At 41.4% G+C, this 14,167-nt stretch overlaps 1 long non-coding RNA gene and 1 pseudogene across 1 annotated transcript; both read right to left on the reverse strand.

Moving 5' to 3' along the window:
- Positions 1–697: 697 nt before the first annotated feature.
- LOC127768786 (uncharacterized) lies at positions 698–4,541 on the reverse strand. The gene is made up of 3 exons (XR_008016614.1): positions 4,120–4,541; positions 1,307–4,032; positions 698–1,212 (listed from the first exon to the last, which is right to left on the reverse strand). It is a non-coding gene; the product is annotated as an uncharacterized LOC127768786 (long non-coding RNA).
- Positions 4,542–10,357: 5,816 nt separating this feature from the next.
- On the reverse strand, positions 10,358–10,856 carry LOC127766120 (uncharacterized; annotated as a pseudogene).
- Positions 10,857–14,167: the final 3,311 nt, after the last annotated feature.

Raw genomic sequence — 14,167 nt, forward strand, 5'->3', positions numbered from 1 at the left:
CAATGTTTGAACGTCCATCTTATTTAAAAATAAATATGATTAGTATTTTTGGTGTTATTAGATGATAAAACATGAATAATACTTTATATGTGAGTTTTTTTTTAGTTTTTTCATACATTTTTCAAATATATAGTGCAAACCACATATATAGTGGAAACCTGGAAATTGTTGAATCGAAAAATGGACGTCTGAGATCCGTCCACGTCACCATGAGTAAATATTTTATTGGAGTAATTTTTTTACTCATGAGTAAATCTGCCAGTTTATTCTTCGATCAACGGTAGTCTCTAGGTTTCCACTACATATGTGGTTTTCGCCACATATTTTCCCCAAAAAGAGTGACAAATTACGTTAGAATGTTGAATTAAGATGAACCGACAACAAGCTTAAGTTAACAAATAGAAAACCTGTGGTGTGGCGGGAGCAGGCTCCGGAGTGTGTTTTTGTTTTTTTTTTAGCTGATGATTGTCACCCACCTGCTGCTTGATTAATAAAGTTCTCATTTTACCCTTAAAAAAAAGAAAACCTGTCTCATTTTCAATCTGACAAAGACTGTAACACTAAGGTTACTCTGATTATGTAAGAGACTAACATTAAATTGGTGTTGTTGGCTAATACTGGATCTGAATATTATGTGTTACTTCATTATTAGTTCAAGCACAGAACCATAGATAACTTGCTTCCAGCAATCAGAGGCACCTGCATCGGCGTATCAAACAAAAAGGTACAAAATCATTGAAAAGAGTGCAGTGCATGTGTACCAGTAACCTCATTCACCGGGTACCCGGATCACATTCCTTACCATAGACGCTAGCGAGGGATCGGATTGGGTATGAATGTGTCACCGGCGGCCGAGGCTTGGGCAGCCTCTTGCTGGCCCTGCCCGTGACGGCGTTGGAAGAGAAGCAGGAGATGAGAGAATAGAGAAGATAGATGGGAGTAGATTGGATCAATTGGTTGCTTTATTCATGAATCACTGGCCCTTTAATAGGCATACAATTAACTGAATTGTTGCTAATGAGACGGAAACAACCAACTAACTTAATCCTATCCATGCAAGCGCGATCACTGTTGCTCGTCCGGCAGTTGCAACGGTAGTTCAGGAGCCGGCGTTCTGAGCGCTATGGGCTGCCGCTGGCTCGCGATTCCTCCATTCGTAGATGATGCGACCATAACACCATTTTCTTCTGGGTTTACTCCCTTTGCCATGGCCTTTGATATTTGAAAATGAAGCATCCGTTGCAACATCACATTAAGATGTTGAAATCCATTAGAACAGCACCAAAGCCGTAGTTTGTAAACTTACAAGTAATTTGTCAAGACCTTCCATCACAGGCAGATCCAAACTACTTAGGTCTGCAAAACACCAGAAAGTTAGATCTCCACACAAACGCGCGCATACAGGCATGAAACCCCAATGTAACATCAAACTCTCCCGGGCAATCTCATTCACTGCTTGCGCCAGGGACATGATCTGCGGTTTGCACTTCTGCAACAAAATAATCAAAACACGCAGCCGCATCTTTTTTAATCAGGAGGCATCCATCCTGCCCCCCCAAAAAAAAGCTGCATACGTTCAAAGTAATTACGTAGCTATATGAATTGGAGCTCAGCAAAACTCGGTTCAATTCAGTCCATGGATCTTCCTAAGAAGTACACAGGAGAAGCTGACCCAATAAACTTGATCTATCATACACAACAAAAACTACCTTCTCTGCCCAAATTGCAGCTAGCCGAGGAAAACCATCTAACAATCCTAAATTTCTGTCATGCTGTAACACAACAACAAAAAAAAATCAGTTACACTGTTAAACCCCCAAATCAATATATGTATCCCCAATTTTCCTCACTGAACAGCCCAAAATCTGCAGCTCTAAATAGTTTAATGCCAACCCAACACATGCATAAAGCAGAAAAATGCCAGAAGTACTGCAAAAAATGTTGTGTAAGGCAGTCCATGAAAGCAAATTTTATGAGACAAGCAAAATTCATAATTTGCCCTGAAAGCCAATGCAGAAAAGAGAAAAAAGAATTATGTGTATATTATCGTGGATAAATATATATGACTATTCAGTTGAAAAGGTTGTGTCCTGAAATTATTTTTGCTCAAAGATTGCTGCTGCCAGCCATTAGTTGTGGGAGTGGTCAGCAGGCTTACTGCCACTTGCCGAGTTGCTAAAGATTTAACCTATTGGGTAAGCATTTTACCAACACACCGATGGAAGTCTTTAAAAAAATACCATAGCCACTCTGTTCATGACGATGGATACATGAAGAAGAAGGGGAGAACATGTGTACCTTTCATGGACGTATGCCCCTACTTTTGTGCACTGCTCTGCTGTCAAAACATAGGAGCTGATTACTATGAATTGAAGGCCATCCAACAGGCCGAGAAATACCAACATGTGTCAAAGCATGTAAACCAACATTCTCCCTGCAAATACAAATTCACACTGCCATTTGGCAAAAGGAAAAAAACAAATTGTCTGAGCAATCAATGAATGTCAGTTCTATTTATCCTCTGATGTTATATTTACGCTGCAACTGAGGCTCCATTGGCCATCCAAAAAAGGATCAATCAAGATGATGATACCCTCACAACGATGTTTTAGGATGATCAATATTCTAAATCAAAGACCGGACGAACTCCATGGTGCAAATAATAATTTGATTTATTTACCTGCCAACCGATGCCCTGGCTAATAATTGATGTAGGAACCATAGAGCTTGCATATCTTGTGGCAGCAATGAAAGCTCCTGTTGCATGTCTACAACTCAAAATTTTATTAGATTATAACTTCTACATGGACAACACATAATCACAGTTATTGGGACCGGACCGGACCGGCGGTTGGACCGAAAAAACCGGAACCAAGGCCTCCGCCGGTTTGGTCCAGTTAAAAGACTGTATGTGCAAATGACCCGGTATAAACCGGTTGGGCCGGCCGGGTTTATTCGAAAACCGCTTAAAAGCCGGTCAGAAAACCGGCGCAGGACCACTCAACCGTGACCTGCTACTCTGCCAGACCACGTGCACGCATGGAGGAGGAGGCAGACCACGTGCAAGTGCACGCATGGAGAAGGAAATAAAGGAAAAAGGGGTGTATGGTGGGATTGGAACCCAGGATGGGCTGAATGGAGTTGTGGTGCACCAACCACCAAGCCATATTGTTGGTTATGTCTAGAGTGAATCAGTTATATACTTAACCTTATTGAACCGACGGTTCAACCGGTCAAACCGGTGAAATAGTGAACCAAAGGCCTAGCCGGTTTGATGGCCGGTCCAGTCTCAATAACTATGCACATAATACATTCTAGCATAACATTTTCTTTCTATTACTGAGCATGGTTGAAATACTGCAACGAATGAGTTAAGCAATCGTGGGCAAACAGAATAATGAGTAGTACAAAGCATAATTGAAATACTTTTTTTTTAAAAAAAAAAGGTGCTCAACACAAACGAACCAGTCTTCGGAACTCCTCAATCTGTCTTCCTCTCCCACACAGTGAGGATGATAAGCTTCACGGCAGTCCATGAAAGCAAATTTTATGAGACAAGCAAAATTCATAATTTTCCCTGAAAGCAAATGAAGAAAGAGAGAAAGGAATTATGTGTATATTATGGTGGATAAACATATATGACTATTCAGTTGAAAAAGTTGTGTCCTGAAATTATTTTTGCTCAAATATTGTAGTGCTGGCTAATGGACCTGTCATTCTTCATGAAAAATTCCATTTGAGGTTCTATAACAGATTAGGAAAAAGAACTGATGTCAGAGACCGCACTAAACCGATCGACGCAGCCGACAGCTATACACTGAGCCAACCAAATGAAATCAGACCAGAATTTATGCAAGTATTTATGTTAGCCATTTCAGTTAGCCTTATTTACTTGAATAATAGCAATAAGAGGTAATGATCTACTGTCACATGCGATCCAAACAGCTAGGCAATTCAACCAGTTTTGTCAGGAAGCATCTCTTTCTCATTGCTGACCATCCATGTTGGCCGTTTCAGTTGCATATTCTCAACCTGAACGTATGCATCACGGATCACCAACTTGAATGTATGGAACCACAAATCCACAGAAACAAGTAAAAGAGGGGAAACAGGTCTTACCTTCACTGCAAGCATATGAACAGGGGAATACAATCAGGCGAAGACGTGTGATATGGCGAGCAGCGGCATGACAGCGATCTGGTGGCGTGAAGGTGTCGAGGCAGCTCCTTATTTGATGGCGTCCAAAGGATTCTAGGGTTCTCGAGGGGGTCTGACAGCGAGGAGGAGGAGGCGCCCTTGACATGACGGTGGAGAGGCGGCAGCGCCCCTGACCCGACGGCGACGAGGGTCGCTTGATCTGCGGCGGCGCTTCCAGACCGGAGGATTGGGGAGGGCAAAGGCGCGGGAGGAGGAAGTGACAGCGTTTTCTCGGGTGGCGCAGGGTAAGGCCGTGAGGAAGGGGATCGGAGGCCGCAATCGCGGGGGGTAGGAGGAGATCGCGCGGACGGGATTCTGGGGAAGGAATCAGGAGAGAGGATGACGTCCCCATCGATCGGGCGTGATTTTGGGGGATGGAGGCCGTGGGCTTGGTCGCTTGGAGGGGAACGATCCCGAACATCCAATTGCACGCAGAATGTCATTGGCCGTCCGATTTGACGAATGAGTAACGTAGGTGTAACACTCAGTTGATGCATTATAGAGTAGAATTGTGCAGATAGCCAGCTATTCTCTCCTTTTGCCTCAGGGCTATAAATGTCAGGCAGATATAGGGAGAAATTTCTCAAAAGCAAATCGCCATAAAACACCAACTATATAATTGTTCACAATTACCACCCTAATCAATGAGACAGGAAAATATATCCTATCTTAAATTATTATTTCACGGTTATTCAGTTGCTAATTATGATGATTTTACTCTGTTTTATGTTGTAGGAGATTTGAGTATTCTCAGGATGGCTTATGATTTGAGTTTACATGATATTAACTTCTTTTGTCACATTTTGGTTAGCATTTTTTTATCGCTTCTTATTTGTTGTTGTAATTGTGTGTAGTTAAATTGTTCGTGTTATATGGTGATTTGCTTGAGCATTTTTATATTCCCCTATATGCATAGTCAGGGTTTACAAAACCGCGCGATTACCACACGGTTATCGCGGTTACCATGCATGGTAACCTTTTCAGTTTTTTGAAACCACAGTATGTCCTGCGGTTACCACACGGTTTTCGCGGTTACCGCGGGGGTGCGGTAACCACGCCAAAAAGGTAAGAGGAACCCTGTGCATAGTGAAGTGGTGCACCCCTCAATTACTATCCAGCTCCACCAAACTGATCCTCATAATACACGTGAGGCTTAGGGGGCCTTTTCCTAAACCTAGCTCTCGCTGTTCAAGTTGTTTGCTACAGTGGGTGGAGAAGGGCACCCATCAAAGAGGACAAGATATATAGTGGAGCGACAAAGAAAGTGGAGGAGGATGCATGCAGTTGTTTTCAAAAGAAATTTGAAAATATACTATTTATTTTTTTCAAAAGTATTCGGGATGCAATTTTTTTGGCAGAAATATACGTCGATCTCGCACAACCGTTACGCGAAAATGACGTGGGCATGACGAACTATCAATCTCGCAAAGGGAAATAGCGATATCGAACATTGTTGCATAAAGAAACAGCGGTACCGAATGTCTTGTTCAAGTGTGCCGCTTAAATAGTGATTAATTACCATAATTAGCGATTAATTAATAATAATTAGTGACTAATTAGTTGTTAATCAATGTGATTAAACAATAATCATTTGCTCTGTCGGCAGTCTCGCAGATTGGTTGTGCGAGACCGTATGCTCAACCGCGGCGCGTGGGGAGTGGTTCAGCGGTACCGTATCGCTTTTGCACTCTCACCACGCAGTATATTTGTGCCAAAAAAATTTGAATTCTAAAGATTTCTAAAGAAAATAAATAAACAGTATATTTTCAAATTTAATTTGTTGTTTTCCATGGTAGGGGAGGAGGAGCACACACTGAAGATAAGGGAGGAGGAGGTAATGAAAGGCAAGGGGTGGCAACAGGGACAAGGATGCAGGTGGTGGTGATTCTCAAGCTCCCAGCTTCCCGCTTACCTCGATGGCTCAATGTCCACCGCTGAAGTTAGCCTCTGTCCATCTCATCTTTCGCCATCCACACACAATGGAGTTGAGGCATAGGGGTGGGAGAACAGGGCAGCTATGCCTGCTCGCATGGGCCGAAGTTGACCTGGTGATCCAAATCCCCAATCCTAGTCCAAGGTGCAACCAAATGCAAAGTTTTACGGTGTTAAGTGAAAATATTTGGTTAGACCAAGCCTGATATGAAACTTTGGTAAAAAGGTACACCGACGTGAAATTTACTAGAAAAAAGAATTTGTGAAGTCGAGCTACACCACTCTTGCTTTAACAATCATGCCTTGCACGCAGAACGCATAAAACCCTATGATTCCAACTTCTTGTGGTTGGTGTAATATGAGGCGTACGTGATGGCGTTGGTCCTCTCGAATCCCTCCTAAGCAGTTGTGCTACGTAGTTTGCCTCATTTGAACTCCTTCGACTCATATACTTGAGAGGGGAAGAAAAGGAGGAATCATTTGCCTCTCCTATCCATGGCCACCACCACCGTCTCTCTCTCTTTGGTAGTTGTTGCCACCACCTCTCTTAGCTATAGCGCTTGTTTACCATCTTGTTTCCCTTCATATTCCTCATTTTCAGCCGCTCTCTCTCTTATGAGCCTGCCATCACATCTCTCATCTGCCGCCAACAGGATTGTTGTGGTGAGAAGTTTGGCCTCATAAACTTGGAGAAAAGTGCGTGGAATGAACACTGAATTTTCTTTAAATAAAATTACCTCTTTCGTTATATCAAAGGGGTCAAAGACATCAAAATGAGACTCTCTTGTATCCAAATGACAAATAGCACTAGCGGCGGACGAAATTGTTTTAGCCGTCCGATCATGTGGGTATGAAACTATGATCACACAACCATAGCTGCCACCTCAACCAGTCTGTCTCGGTTGCTATCTTCCTTGCCGGTTTCACAATGACGATAGAAAGCCCGATTTCCCCTTTCTTGATGCCAACCGCAGTTGGAAGCCCTTCAGATCACATTCGGTGAGCGCCATTATCCTTCATGGTACATGGCTTGTCTTCTCACCGCTTAACACTGCGTCTCGCATTCCTAACCTCCTCTTTGTTGGCGTTTCCCAGGATTCACTCCCTCACCACACACGTGAGGAAGAAGAAGAATATCACTAAAAACAAACTCAGTTTGTGGGAACAAACGCCGGTTTCTTGGATATTTTTTATAACAAAGACACACACCACACCAAACACATCGTCTACTACATCTTTATACACACCGGCAACGTAGTGCCCACGCACCCAAGTCTGCTACCTTCATGCGCACTCATGCCTGAAATCCGACAATACGGCCTGCACTCATTTGTGAGCCACTTGCTCCTCCACGAGACCCGATCAGGGTCGGCCCTAGGGGCGCGAGTGGTGCGGCCAATCTGGGCCCCCAAATTGGAGGGGCCCCACCCCCGTTGGAGTCCCAGGCATGAGGCCTGCCTGACGAGTGGCGACCTGGCCCAACAGAGGAGGTGGAGCGTCGATGCATGCGCGAAAGGAAGGCGTAAAAACAGACTCCACGTGAATTGTCAGTCGTCAAGCGCCGCCTCTGCCGCCCACATCCTCTCATCAATCATCGACTCCTCATCTCCTCCTTAGCTCCTGATCCTCACGGCGCTTGCGAGGCGAATTGGTGGCGTTTGGCGAAAATCAAAACCGCGTGTCGCTGGCGCCGCAGCAACGCCTCCGTGGCTGGTTTCCGGTGACCGGCGGCTGCGGCTTTCCACTGCTGTTCCGGCGAGGCGGCGACTAGCAGAACAGTTCCGCACTTCCGCTTCCCGGCTACCGGCTTCCACATGAGACAATAGACATGGTAATCACTAATCCTATAATTCACTAATCAATAATCACTAGTCAGGTTCTCATGCGTGATGTGTGGCTGATGATGATTGATGAATGATGAGCGACAAAGTGTGGGGACACCCAATTTAGGCTTGGTGCCCCAAAAATCCACTCGTGATCGTCCAGGATTTCGATCACGTACAGATTGATATACAGAACAGCTTTCGATTATTTACACAGGTTTGTTCATACAAACTAATTATACAACTGTTAAAGGGTGAAAAGATCCAAACTAATATATCCTTATTTGAAATACAAGAAAATCCAAAGTACTAAACTCCTAAACTCTTCAACTATTAGAACTACAATTAATAAACTCCAAAGAATTCAAAGAACTCCACAGGCAAAAGCTCGAGTGTAGGCTAGCCTAGACAAACTTGTCGTTGCCATAGATCTCGCTTCCTTCTGATCTCCTTGTTAGCATGATTCCTCTATATGTCAAATTATGCAAGGGTGAGTACTTATGTACTCAGCAAGACATATTATAAATAATTAAAGGTGAATAGATATGAATAAATAAACAATAATAAAGTAAAGAAATAATAAAAACCATAAATCATCTTTATCCTCAACATTTTAATTTTAAAACTACTTATACTTCAGGAGTAGGAATCACCCTGATGACACAACTCCAGAACCGGGAGTACGGCGCATTTGAATGATTTAATTCACCTCTGCAGAGACTATCCAGCTTTACCCACACGATGAGAACAGTTTGCAAGGCTGAAAACACCATAGCCGTTCGAGAGTCCCACTTACTACTAGTTACTGCACAGTGGGGTCTTGGTTCATCATAGTGGTCAAACTCTTGCCAGGCCTAAGACAAGGTATCTATATCGTCACACTTTCATGAATCCCACTGTTGTGAAACACTGCCCCCTAACTCCTTACGCATGTTCACCCCAACCGCTCATTGAGCCACCCAACAGTCTTTCATATATTGGGACAATGTACTAGGCTAAGTCCAATTACTTGGTCGTGTGGATGGACGCAACTATGTCATTTCCATGGTATAAGGGGTAATTATAATCCGGTTAAACCACCCAAAATTTTCCAAACTCCCCACACCAACAAACTTCATTATATATAACATTCAAAAATACCCATTTTAACTGGATTCCTAAGTTTGTAAAGATGTTTGAATAATAAACCACATAAAATGATCTCAAATGTATCTTTCAATAATATCATGTAATCATGCTTAAAAGCATTTAACATCTACCCATGAGATGTTAAAAGAGCAAATATCATGCATCAAATTTAAATATGAAGATTATATTAAGGTTTCTATATGATCAAAATTTTAATTATGTCTTGCCTTGTGCCTTAAGATTTCCCGCGGCTTCAGTGTAGCCATCTGGGTCCACATCAGCTCCTTGGATGCTGATAAAACTTGCTGTACGGTCTAACGTACGAATACAAAAAGATGGCAAATAAAGCCTATAAGCAATTTGCTAAAAAGAAACAATAAAACCATGGAATAAAATTGGAGCGAAGCGAGAGGAAAAAGGAATGATTCAAAATAACTTTTAATTTGAAAATAAAAGAGAGGTGATGGTTTCTATAGGTTGGAAATTGAATAAAATCGAAGAAAGGATAATTTTGGATAGGTGGGGTTTATTTGGTGGATTTGGTTTCTAGTCGGTGCTAGGGTAGTGTAGCACGACGGCTAGATATTTGGAGTTGGTTAGCCGATGCTAAGGCTAGGTAGCATGCCGGCTAAATATCGGCTCGTCTAGTCGATGCTACAATCAAGCGGCACAACGACTAAAGAGTTAGGAAGGTTTATGCAGGATTGTGGGGCGGAAAGTTTTACCCTACAGCCGTGAGTGGCAGCAGAGCGGCTTGGATCGCACAGAGCCTGAAAGCTAGTGTGCGACGTGCTGTGGAGGTCGAGGGAGTAGTGAGGCTCCGACCACTATACGCATTGAGGCGTGGGATGCGAAGAGCAACACTTCGACCTTAGGATTAGATTATGCCGGGTTTCACGACCCTTGGTTCAACGTCGAGGTCCTCAACCATTCGAGCGTCCCCATGAGAGGTATGAAATTCCCACAGTGGCTTTTTTTGGTGGCTAAAGGATGTTATATGAGTGGTTTAGAAATAAAAAGGGTATTTAAAGAAATTAAAGGATAATTAAAATTTTAAAAAAGGTTTTTAAATAAAACAAGAAATTTAAAATTAAAGGGATGTAAATTAAATCAAATAAATTTAAAATAATTTTTAAATGTTAATTAAAATAATTTAAAATTAGAAAGTAAATAAATAAATAAGTAAAAGGTTTTTTTAAATAAAGAATTTTAAATAAAATTTTAAAAATAGGAAATTTGGTATCAAAACGAAGAGTTTGAAATTATATGAATTTAGGTCAAAGTCTCACTGGGATTGGATTTGTGGTTAGAAAGATATGGGTGTCTAAAGATTGTAATTGAATTAAAATCAAATAAAAGAGAAAAGTTACTGTGCAGGGGGGCCCACTTGTCATATGTCTCTTCTTCTTCCTCCCGTTCTTCTCTCCTTTCTTCTGTTTCTTCCCCCGAGCAACAACAGAGAGGAAGAGGGACAGGGCGCCAGTGCTTCGGTGGTTGAACAGCCTCGACGGCGGCGGTCAAGCGTGTTCCCGCTCGCTGCACATCCGGGGAGGTCGGTGGAAGGCAAAGGGAGAAAAGAGGATGGCCGGAACGGCGGCAACAAGAGCTCAGCTCCGGCTGGCTATGGTGGTGCCGGTAGTGCTTGTGGCAGTGGCTAAAGGAGAGGGGAAATAGGAAAAATGGAACCACCTCGGCGAGGCGGAGTTGGTGGCGCAAGGGTTTGGCTTGCGAAGCTCCGGTGAGGGAGATCGGCCGGTGGCACCAATGGCCGGACATGGGAGAGAAAGAGAGAGAGAGCTTGAGCAGCTCGGTTTGTGTGGGGAGGAAGAGGGAACCTCGTCGTCCTTTTATAGGCGGCGAGAGGCGGTGGATAGAAGAGAAACCGGCGACGGCACGGCGTGCTTCGATTTAAATGCAGAGAAGCGGCGCCGGGTGGCCTCGTCGGATTGGCCGACGTTGGCGATTTCGTTGGTCGGCAACAGCTTTCGACGACGCGTGGCGGCGGCGGATTGGCTGGGCAAGGTGGCGGCGGCGGATTGGCTAGGCAAGGTGGCGGTGGCGGCGCCACAGAAAAGGGGAGGGAAGCAAAATAGACTTGTGCCGACTGGGCCGAATTAAGGAATTTCGGCCCAAAATGAATAGGAGTCTAAAGGAATTTTGTGTGGAGGATTTTGATTGGAATTCAAAGGGGATGAAAACTAAAGGATGGATGGTTGTGGACTTTTTGAACTTGGACAAGGAATTTGAATAGGATTCAAAGGAATTAAAAACTAGGGGAATTTTGAATGGAGAGTTTAAATAGATTTTAAAAGAGTTAAAATTTAAAAGAAAAATGCTTGAGGGTCTTTTGAATTTTATAAAAAGAATTTAAATATAAAGTTTTTAAAGCAAAAAGAAGTTTGAAATATTTTTTAAATAAAATCAAAGATATCTATTTTGAAGTATAAACTTTATAAAGGATAGAAATGCTCCAATTCTAATAGAATTCAAATAAGAACTAAATGTAAAACTTGTCACGAAAGATTTAAAAATCAAACGGGAAGGAAAGGCAATAATTTAACTTCTAAGTTTGGATAAATTTAGGATGGTGGCAAAATAGATGGAAGAGAAGCAAATAGGACTTTAGCCCCAATATATGTGGTACGGATTTCTAGGTGAAACATTTGTTGGCTAAAGGAAGTTGGATTTTAAATGGAAGGGATTGAAAATAGGTTTCTTAGCACAAGAACAATCATTCAAATATTTGTGATAATATTATTCTTGTGCCAAGAATGTGATCAAGCAATAGGAATCAAATTGGCGGCTTGATCAGAATAGGAGAATTTTGGGAATTTCAAAGGGGTTTATGAAAGGCATTGTATAAGAAAAATGGGGATTTCAAAGGGGAAATATTGGTGGGAGTGTAGAACTAGATTCAGAAGTATATGTGGATAGGAATTTCTACAGGAATGAAATTTGTGGTAGATTGATATACTTCTAAATGATAGGTATATTGACTCAGGGAGATTGAAAAGGATATTTTATGGACTATGGGAATATTTAGGTGGAGATCCAAAGGAAAGGTATTGGTTCTGGGGAAAAATAAGAATTGGTATTTCATGTGTTTGGGTAGAGATCAAAGGGGAAGTATTTGAAGGAAGATAAAACTGGATTTGGTGGTAGTATGGTAAGCTCTAAATGAGAAGGTATTAACTCTAGAGAGATTGATATTTTATGTGCTCTAGAGATGGTTGAGCGGGAATTGAAACGATATTTGTGGATGTTGGAGATGTTTGGGAATGGATCCAAAGGAAATATAATCTAGAGCCAAAGTTAGAGATTAAATAAAATAAATGAAAAGGTTTTTATGAAATTAAAAAGGGGTTTTAAAGAAAGCTTTTTAAATAAAGTTTAGATCCACGTCAAAGAAAAGATCAAAAGTGAGATTACTCAAAGGAAGAATCGAGAAGAGCATGACTTGAAATATTTTGCAAAAAATTTTCCCGTAAAATTTGAGTCCGTTACACAAATTGAGCAGAGCAGGGCCTAGGCGCCTAGCTAGATTGTTTGACTGTTTGTTGCTGTAATTCTGTTTGAATATAATCAATCGAAATATTGAATCGTCCTCATCTCTCCGTCATTGAATGCATATGCAGCATGAATTATTTCTGGAGGCACCGGAACTGCTGCCCGCTCCTTCTTGCCCTCGAGTACGGATTACTAATTACTAAACGTTGCTCGTCGGAAACTAGTGGTAAGATTTTAAATTTAGATTTGTAATTGTGTAGTGTAATTTATATGAGTTAAATCACTGTAATAATGTTAATTTTTTTAAATTATCAGGCCATGTCGTCGAGAAAGTATGCATCAAGTAGTAAGAAAAGGAAAAAAACTAAAGGTGGAAGTCTTAATAGAATCCCAAAAGGGGACAATGGACAAATTTTTAAGGGGTAACAATGGCATGTCAAGGAACCTAGTTGAATTGTCTATGTTGTTGTGGAGGAAGCAAGTGACATGGACATTGAAGACGAGGGCAATGAGGATGGTACTAATGAAAGTGATCATGAGAACATATTTAATTCACCTGCTACAGAATTTGCTAGTGTTGATGAACAACTAGTTTTTACTGTCGATATGTATGATCCAAAGAAATTGGGATAAACTTGATCATAAAGCTAGGGACATATTAGTGCAGAAGGGACCAATAAGAGAAGAAAATATTGAATTCCCTTTGGATGATAACTTAAGACATTTCCCATATGCTCTTTTTTCTAGAAAAATGAGCAACGAGAAGGTTCATGATGGAAAATGGTTGGCTTACTCAAAGCATGTTGATAGAGTAATTTGCTTTTGTTGTAAGATTTTCAACTCTAGAAATTGCAAGAGTTCACTTGAACATGATGGGTTTAGAGATTGGAGGCATATTAGTGAAAGACTAAAAGAACATAAAGCTAGTGTCAAGCATATCACCAACATAACCTCTTGGAATGAATTGAGAGCTAGATTGAGGAAAAATGAAACAATTGACAAAGATTTGCAACAACAAATTACTAAGGAGAAAGAACGTATACGACAAGTTTTACTAAGAATAATTGCTATTGTCAAATTTCTTGGTAAACGTAATTTGGCTTTTACAAGATCCAATGAGCAATTTACAATCATCAGAATGGCAATTTCTTAGCATGTACTGAGATGGTTGCAGAGTTTGACTTGGTGATGCAAGATCATCTTAGACGTATTCAGAATAATGAGATACATTATCATTATCTTAGTCATAAAATACAGAATGAGTTGGTTTCTTTCTTGGCTTCTGATATCACAAAAGCTATCATAAAGATGGTTAAAGAGGCAAAATATTTCTCTATTATGCTTGATTGCACCCCAGATGTGAGTCAAAATGACTTTGTTGGTCCAATGTGTTAATATGTCATGTGACAAAATAAAATTAGAGGAGTATTTTATGGGTTTTTTTGAAGGTGGATGATACATCCGGTTCAGGGCTTTTCGATGTATTGGTTGATTCCATCAAGTCCTTTGGTTTTAGTATGATGATATTAGAGGTCAAGGCTATGATAATGGCTCTAACATGAAAGGAAAACACAAGGGGG

Source organism: Oryza glaberrima, chromosome 3 (assembly GCF_000147395.1).
Source record: "Oryza glaberrima chromosome 3, OglaRS2, whole genome shotgun sequence".
In the NCBI taxonomy this organism is placed as follows: Eukaryota; Viridiplantae; Streptophyta; class Magnoliopsida; order Poales; family Poaceae; genus Oryza; species Oryza glaberrima.